The sequence below is a fragment of the Volvox carteri genome, assembly GCF_000143455.1.
Source record: "Volvox carteri f. nagariensis unplaced genomic scaffold VOLCAscaffold_61, whole genome shotgun sequence".
NCBI classification, from domain to species: Eukaryota; Viridiplantae; Chlorophyta; class Chlorophyceae; order Chlamydomonadales; family Volvocaceae; genus Volvox; species Volvox carteri.
Window position 1 is genome coordinate 39,576 of NW_003307604.1, and position 7,778 is coordinate 47,353.

The following is a 7,778-nucleotide window of genomic DNA, read 5'->3' on the forward strand; positions in this document are numbered from 1 at the left end:
CGCCCGCCGTCAGCGTGGATGGTGTGGCGTGTAGCCCGGGGCGTGGCGTGGGACGAAGAGGTTTGGGACCCGGCGGAGGTGCTACACCAGGCAGGCTTGTTTATGGAGCTGCTGGGCAGGCGCAACGGGACAGCCACCTGGCGGAAAGGACCAGCCCTATGACTGACGACGGAACTAGTCGGGGACGCCTCAGACAGGGCCTTCGCAGCCTTCTTACCTGGAGAAGAACTGGGCGCCAACAGCCGCATGCTTGTGCCCTTCAAAGCTCAGGAAACCCAGCGGCTGCAGTGGAATGACTTTAGCAGCACAGAAAGAGAACTGCGGGCGCTGCTGTACAGCTTGCACTGGTTGCGAGAGCAGGCACCGAACCTGTTGTACGGCCGGACAGTGCAATACCAGACGGACAGCCAACCGGCGGAATTCTGCATGGTTGGGATGAAAGGCAACGCCGCTTGCCTGCCCATAGTGGCGGAGATCCATCGCCTCTGCGCGGATACGGACACAGACATTTCAGTGGTGTGGTACCCACGCAGCCGGGAACAGCAGCAGCAGGCAGATGCGCTCAGCAAATACGAAGATGGATCACAGTGGCGAAGTATAAGCACTGGATGGGGCTGCCCTTTTCGGGAGCCGCAGCCGTCATGTGGCCAACACATGCTAAGGTTTTCATTCCTCGTTTAGCATATAGTAAGGTAATGCAGTTTCGTTTATGTTGCTGGGCTTTGGAGGCAAACAGAGCATGAAGGGGCAAGTACCACGTCCCCAGGGGGCAGCGGTTTTGCCACTGTTGTGGTACTAATAGCCGAATTGAGGATGTGAACGCCTGTTAATAGAATGCCAAGCCTGTAATGATATTCGTGCTGAAGAGGGATTCGGTCATCAACAGAGCATGTTGGAGGCCATGCAATGGGAACCCGCACGTGCGGCGAGGATATTGGAACATATGCGGGCTCACCGAAACTCAATTACCCCCTTTAGACGCTAGTCTGGGCTGATGTGCGGTGTTTTCCTTTCCTCCGTGTCTTTTAGGCGTTGTAGTATTACCCTTGGGCCCTCGGCTCGTATGGGTAGTCTTACAGGTATGGGGTCACGCACCCCCAACCATGTAACACACACACACGCATAAAACGTCTTCGTCGCAATTAAGCCCGTGAAATTTTACGGGTGCTGTGCATTACGGCTTGGGGGATTACGGGTCAAGACCTTGTGATTACGGGTAATGTAACCTGTGGATGACTTCCAGCACGGGCAACCAACAAAATGTCACCTATGTTATTCCTTATAAAAGGAATGCTTTGGCAACTTAAAAATAAGCATGTGTACAAATTTTCTTGGCCGGTGATTACATGTGAAGACCACGTGATTACGGGTAAACATGAATTTACGGGTGAAAACCTTTCCCAGAGTGACATAACCTAGCTTAGAGGCTATACTCGCTTTGCTCCTGCCGCATCTAAGCTACAAATACTGGCTGAACAGTGACGCAGATCGGTCGTGCGATGATGCCGTGCGAAATCTTGCCGCCGCCGAAAAGTGCGTAACAGCACTACCTACATTTTAGTTTTTTGGCATTGTAAATTTGCATTTGATTTAGTGGGTTCACCACTTTTGGCAGGCAAAATGGACGCAGACGCGGAACACGTGCTTTACCACACAGCATCAAGCACACTACAAGGCGAAAGATCAATATGCTTAAACTTGCTGTCATATTCTTAAAAGAAAAAATGTTGCAGATTCCGCTTAGCAGGTAGAGCCAGCGGCGGATAGAATTCCCTTTAGGCCGTACAACTTGAGGGCCTTGTTCATTGCATGTTGATTAAGTGCTCGTCCTGTAGTGCAGTACGGCAAGTGCGGCGCGGGAGGAGCAGACCAGAATTGGCCAGAGGACAGTGACTGAAACGGTAGTGCGTTACAAAGATTAGCTGGGAACAAAGCGCTGAATCCAGACAACGCAAGTTCGCCAGTCAACCGTGCAAGCAAGCGCAAGTCAGAACGTCGTTTGTTGGGGATTTTGAGTTGTTTAGATAGTGATTTATATTGTTTTCGGGACCCAGCTCAATAAGTAAGTAGATAAGGCGATACGACGTTACTGGCCTATCGAAGCGATGGCAGAACATGAGGAATTGCGCGGCGGAGTCCAAGAAGGCTTGGAGGATATCAACGACCAGCGAGATGAAGAAGGACATCAGAATGGCGCGCCAACAAATTACCCAGAGGGGGCCGATGCGGTGAGTAACAGACGCCAGCTATTACTCCACGCGGTCAGACAGCAGGCACAGTCAGCCGCCACAAGTTCTGTTATATTAAAGGCATGGGAAGGACCGGACCCAGTTTTAAAAAATAGCGGGAATGGAATGCGCCGCCGCTGAGGTTTGACCAGGCTGGGTTAGAAGATCCGGGTCAGGTTTAAGCCTATGGAGAGCACAAATCTGCAGGCCGCGAGTAGACAACTGCGAGAGTTAGTGCTAGTGAGGTTGGATCCGTTTCTGGTGGTTGGCGCCGCGGCAGAGGGGTAGTTGCTTTGGGTAGGGCTCAGTGTAGTTTGGTATCCCAGTGGGTTACTGCCAAGAGAGCAGCTTAAAGTCCGCAGTAGCGCCCAGGCAGGGGTACACCCACTGGGGCCACGCCCGGGAAAGAAGCACCTAGCCGACGGCTTCACACTGTGGAAGGGGAAAACGCCCAACATATAGTAACCATAGCCCGGTAGGTTTAATCCGAAGGGGATCTCGTGAAGGGCCGAGCTCCCGTGTGGTGCTGCGTTTACCCGGAAGGCCAGCCCCAGGGGGTATGCTCTCGTGCAGTGAAGCACCCAGGCTGAGGTGCCTTAGGCCGGTAGTTTGGTTGTGTGCATCCGGAACCCCAGCCCCTGCGGGTATGCTCTCGTGCAGTGAAGCACCCAGGCTGAGTTGCCTTAGGCCGGTAGGTTTGGTCGCAAGCATCGGGAAGGCCAGCCCCTGCGGGTATGCTCTCACGCAGCGAAGCTCCCAGGCTGAGTTGCCTTAGGCCGGTAGGCTGGTTGCAAGTAACCCGGAAGGCCAGCCCAGCGTGTATGCTCTCATGCAGCGAAGCTCCCAGGCTGAGTTGCCTTAGGCCGGTAGGCTGGTTGCAAGTAACCCGGAAGGCCAGCCCAGTGGGTATGCTCTCGTGCAGCGAAGCACCCAGGCTGAGGTGCCTTAGGCCGGTAGGTTGGTCACAAGTACCACGGAAGGCCAGCCCAGGGGGTATGCTCCCGTGCATGGTCGGGTTACCTTGGGGCTGCCTGCTTGAACCCGCTTTCCGGAAGGCCAGCACTAGGGTGGTTGCCCTCACTTAGCGAATACCCAGGGTTGGGTTGCTGGAGGCGGTTAGCCTTGACCCGGAGAATGCCTGCACGTCGCAATGGAACCGCGTACAGGAAAGGGACGAGGAAGGCTCGGAGGAAGGACAGGAAGAGTCGTCAGACAGCGACGACGCCCGCAAAGGGGCTTCATCAGCGAAGGCGAATAGGCGAAGTGTGCAGGGCAAGCGGCTCCGTACACGAGGCCTTGGAGTCGTGGCCCCATCCCCAAAGCGTGTGGCGGTGACGCGGCTACCGTTGCATGGACCGGTAAGAGTGAGGCCGCCGTCGGAGGCACAGAATGAAATTGCCAGGGAAGGAGTACCACGGGACTCAAGGCAGGGCCAGGGAGACCCGGAGCATGAAGAGAGGCGGATCACGGCGCGGTTTTTCAGGCGGTACGGCATGGAAGGCTGGAAGCAACTGCTGTGCAAAGAACTCCAGGAAGGAGGAGAGGGGAAGCAGCAGCAGTTGGACGAGGGGCCGAACGTGAGGCCTCGGGGAAAGCAGCCCAACAACACGGGGGCAAGAACAATGTACCAGGCGGCCGCTGCTGGCCCGGAGGAACAGCCCTCAGTTTACAGCATCGTCACAGAAAAGGACGTCCAGGAGGCTCACGGCCACCGTAAGGAGGCGCTTAGGGCCGCTCGGAAGGCACTGAATCTCGGGGAGTCGGACCGCGTCCCCAACACCCAGCTGTGGGCGACCGTCATGGCCCAGGCTGGGGTAATGACGGAAGGTCCATGCGGGCTGCGGGTGGTGAAATCCGCGGTATCGGCGATGCTAGAGCAGGCGGAAGAGGCGGTTATAGACGCTTTGGCCAATGTGGGCCCAGGGCTGGTCACTGAGCTGTGTACGTGCTTTAGCGATGCAATAGAGCCGCATCATCGAGGAGTGATTAAGTTTATAGGTCAGCAGGCCAAGCAGGCCTCGAAGGAGCGCTTTGTAGGGCAGGTTACGGGACACCTGGTACAGTGGGGCTGGGTGGAGACGAGTCTGGCGACATTGAAGAGGCGGGCTCACGATGCACGGCTGCACTGGTTGGAGGCTGCACTCCAGACCGTGAACGTGAGCACACCGACGTTTCTGGAGATGAAGGAGCGCGCCTGGCCGGCTGTGATCCTGTTGATGCGTGCGGCCCAGAGAATCCAGGAGGGTCATGACAAGATGGCTGAGAGTCTCTTGAAGCACGTGGGAGGGGACGATGGCGACCGCAGGCTGTTGTGGGGCCCCGGTGCAGCAGGGGAAGGGCGGCAGCCGGGGGGCCCCGGCCGCTCAGAGCAGAGGAACGCGGGTTGGGGACAAGTGGGTGGGGGCTTTCAGGCCCCCACTCGGGATGCGGGGCTGGGAGCACCTCACGCTGGGGGCCGCGGAGGGCAGCACCTGAGTCCACCTGCTAGCGTGGTGGCAGCGGTCAATCAGGAGCTAGACCGACGGGGATTCCAGGGAGTGGGTGCTGGGTCAATCTCGGAGAGTGCATTCAGAGGCAACGTAGATGGAAGTAAACTCTGCATTAGCCACGCGTGGAATGGGTGCTGTGTCCGGGTGCAGACGAGGCAGCCCTGCCGGTTTAAACACCTGGCAACGGAGGCAGAACAGGTGATGCAGCTGGTGGACGCCCTGGTTAGCCGCAATGAAGCGACACACAAGGTATAAGTTGTAGTCAGGGGCGCGGGAGAAAGTCAATCAGGAGGATAGCTGCTGGTGGGCCGGTTCTGTCGGTGGCGGCTGGAATAAAGCCTGTCGCGGTCCAGGGTTGGACGGGCGGCTCGTGACTGCCATTTCAGGACTGGGGACAGCGGTGCGGAGCTTGATACGGTAGGGGGCAGCTCTGCCCTTTTGGACACCTAAGTGTAAGCTCAAAGACCCTCTTATCCTGCTTCCCGCCCCCACCGGTTATTATTCGGCTTATAGGAGACTCAAGCCCAGAGGCCTATGCTAACCAGGTCAACTGAGAGCACGCAGGGAACGGCAAGGGACGATGACAGGAAACCTGACGTGGGTTACCCGGCAGACACTCAGGATGGCGACGGAAGGGATCCGACCGAGTTGTTGTCGTTGGAGGATGACCCTTGCGAAGACGACCAGTGGGTGAGTGACCAGCTGACAGGGGGGAAATCCAGCGGCGTAGGACTAGCACCAGCCAGGGAAGTGAGTGCCCACAACGCCGCGGGCAGGGAAGCACTCCAGCTGTTCCAGGAAGCCTGGCAGAGGTTACGGCGGCTGGGTCAGCAGGACGCGGTAGATCCGCGGGATGAACAGGAGTTTCTCGAAGAGGTCGTCCGTTTGCTCCCAGATCCTGAAGACTTCCAACCAGGAAGGATACGTCTACATGTTGCAGTGTGGCGAGCGTTCTTTCAGGCAGCTAATGAAGGCCGGCCCCTCACGGACAAACAGAAACAGTGGCTAGAATACCTGCGGAGCGGGATCCAGCTGGAGTGGGTGTCGTGCGACTACCCAGGGCAAGAACTAGCCCCGGAGCGGGGATGCAAGCTAGCTATAGTGCGTGAAATGCTGCAGGTCATGGTGCCAGATTGCGACCTAGACTTTATGATGGCGGGTGACCGGCCGCGGGCCGTGCAGTTTCCTAACCATCGCAGCGCGACTCAGCACCATGAGTTTGTTACAGCCGAATTGAGAAAGGCCCTTGACCGAGGAGTGATACGGGAATGGCCAGCCGACACGCCTCCCCCCACGGTCATCAATGGCTTGCGGGTAGTGGAAAAAGACGGAAAGCTGCGCCTCTGTATTAACCCGATGTACATTAACTGTTTCTTGAGGTACCGGCCTGTGAAGTATGAACGACTGGCAGATGTCCCTAGCTACCTCTTACCGGAAGATTGGCTGTACACCACGGACCACAAGAGCGGGTACTGGCAGCTATCGCTCCACGAACGGGAGCACACATATCTGGCTATGCGGTGGCGGGGGCAGACGCTCTTTTGGCCACACCTGCCGTTCGGCCTGGCGCCGGCCTGCCACTTGTACACAAGCATGAAGCTCGAGGTTTTCCAGCCTTTACGGCAGCTTGGGGTCCGCATGCCTTTCCTGATAGACAACCAGATGGGTGCCGCGGGGTCGAAGGCCGCGGCACAGTTCCAGTGTGGGGTGGTGGTACGGCTGCTGGCAGCCCTGGGCTTCACCCTCAGCCTGTCCAAGTGCCAGCTGATCCCAAGAAGGCGAGTCCGTTTCTTGGGAATGGAGGTGGATGCGGAGGCGCAAGCATTCAGAGTACCAGACGACAAGCTAGCTAGATTCCGTACACTGCTCACACAGCTCGAAGGCAAACGGCTAACAGCGTGGCAGGTGGCGCAGGTGGCCGGCAAAATCATCGCCATGACGCCCGCCGTCACCACGGCGCCCCTGTATGCGCAGATGGTGTGGCGTGTAGCCCGGGGTGTGGTATGGGACGAAGAGGTTTGGGACCCGGCGGAGGTGTTACACCAGGCAGGCTTGTTCATGGAGCTGCTGGGCAGGCGCAACAGGACAGCCACCTGGCGGAAAGGACCAGCCCTACGACTGGTGACGGAGCTAGTCGGGGACGCCTCGGACAGGGCCTTCACAGCCTTCTTACCTGGGGAAGAACTGGGTGCCAACAGCCGCATGCTCGTGCCCTTCAAAGCCCAGGAAACCCAGCGGCTGCAGTTGTAGCAGTCGCTCACCTGACGGGAGGACTGACAGAGCGGAAGCGTGGAGTTATTAGTCCTCGTCGATGTAGGAAGAAGTCCAACCAAGCGGCAAGCACTAGCATACATAAGATGTGTACGTAACGGTTAGAGACGGCGGCAGCGGAGTCTTGAACTCCGAACACCTAGTAATGTGATACGTCAGTGTCTGGCCAGAACACCCCGCCCGGGTAGTTTATATCTCGGCCTACCTGCCGGATAATCTCTACTACGGACCTTGCCGTACTAGGATAATGTTGGTGGGGCCCGGGGCCCCAGCCCGTTAGATTCGCTTACGAACAGCTGCCCAGTTCGCGACATGTGACGAAACTCGGAACATGTACGAAACTTGAGTCAGATCGTTTAACAAATTAACAGTTATTGTTAAAAGTAGTCGTTAAAATATTCTAAGGGAAATGTAGCTTGCTACAGTCTCCCCCCTCTGAAGCGAACCGTCCCGGGAGCGTCACTTCTTCTTAGAAGATTTCCGTCCCTTGGGTTTTTCCGGGGCTTGAGGGTGTTTCTTAGACGCCAGCTTGCGTTCATATTCGTCGATGGATTCAGCCAAGGGGGTAGACTGGCGAAGGGATTCCTCTGGTTCATAGGTATTATGACTAGAGTCGTAACCTTCCCATTTAATCAATACTCTCGACGTGTTTTTCCACGTCCCCCTCGGACTGAAACATCACGATGGTCGACAATAGCTTCGACCATAAAATACGGCTCACCCTCAATGACGAGTGGCGCCGGTGGCTGTCGCTTAACGTCTTCTTTGTACAATTTCAACAAAGAGACGT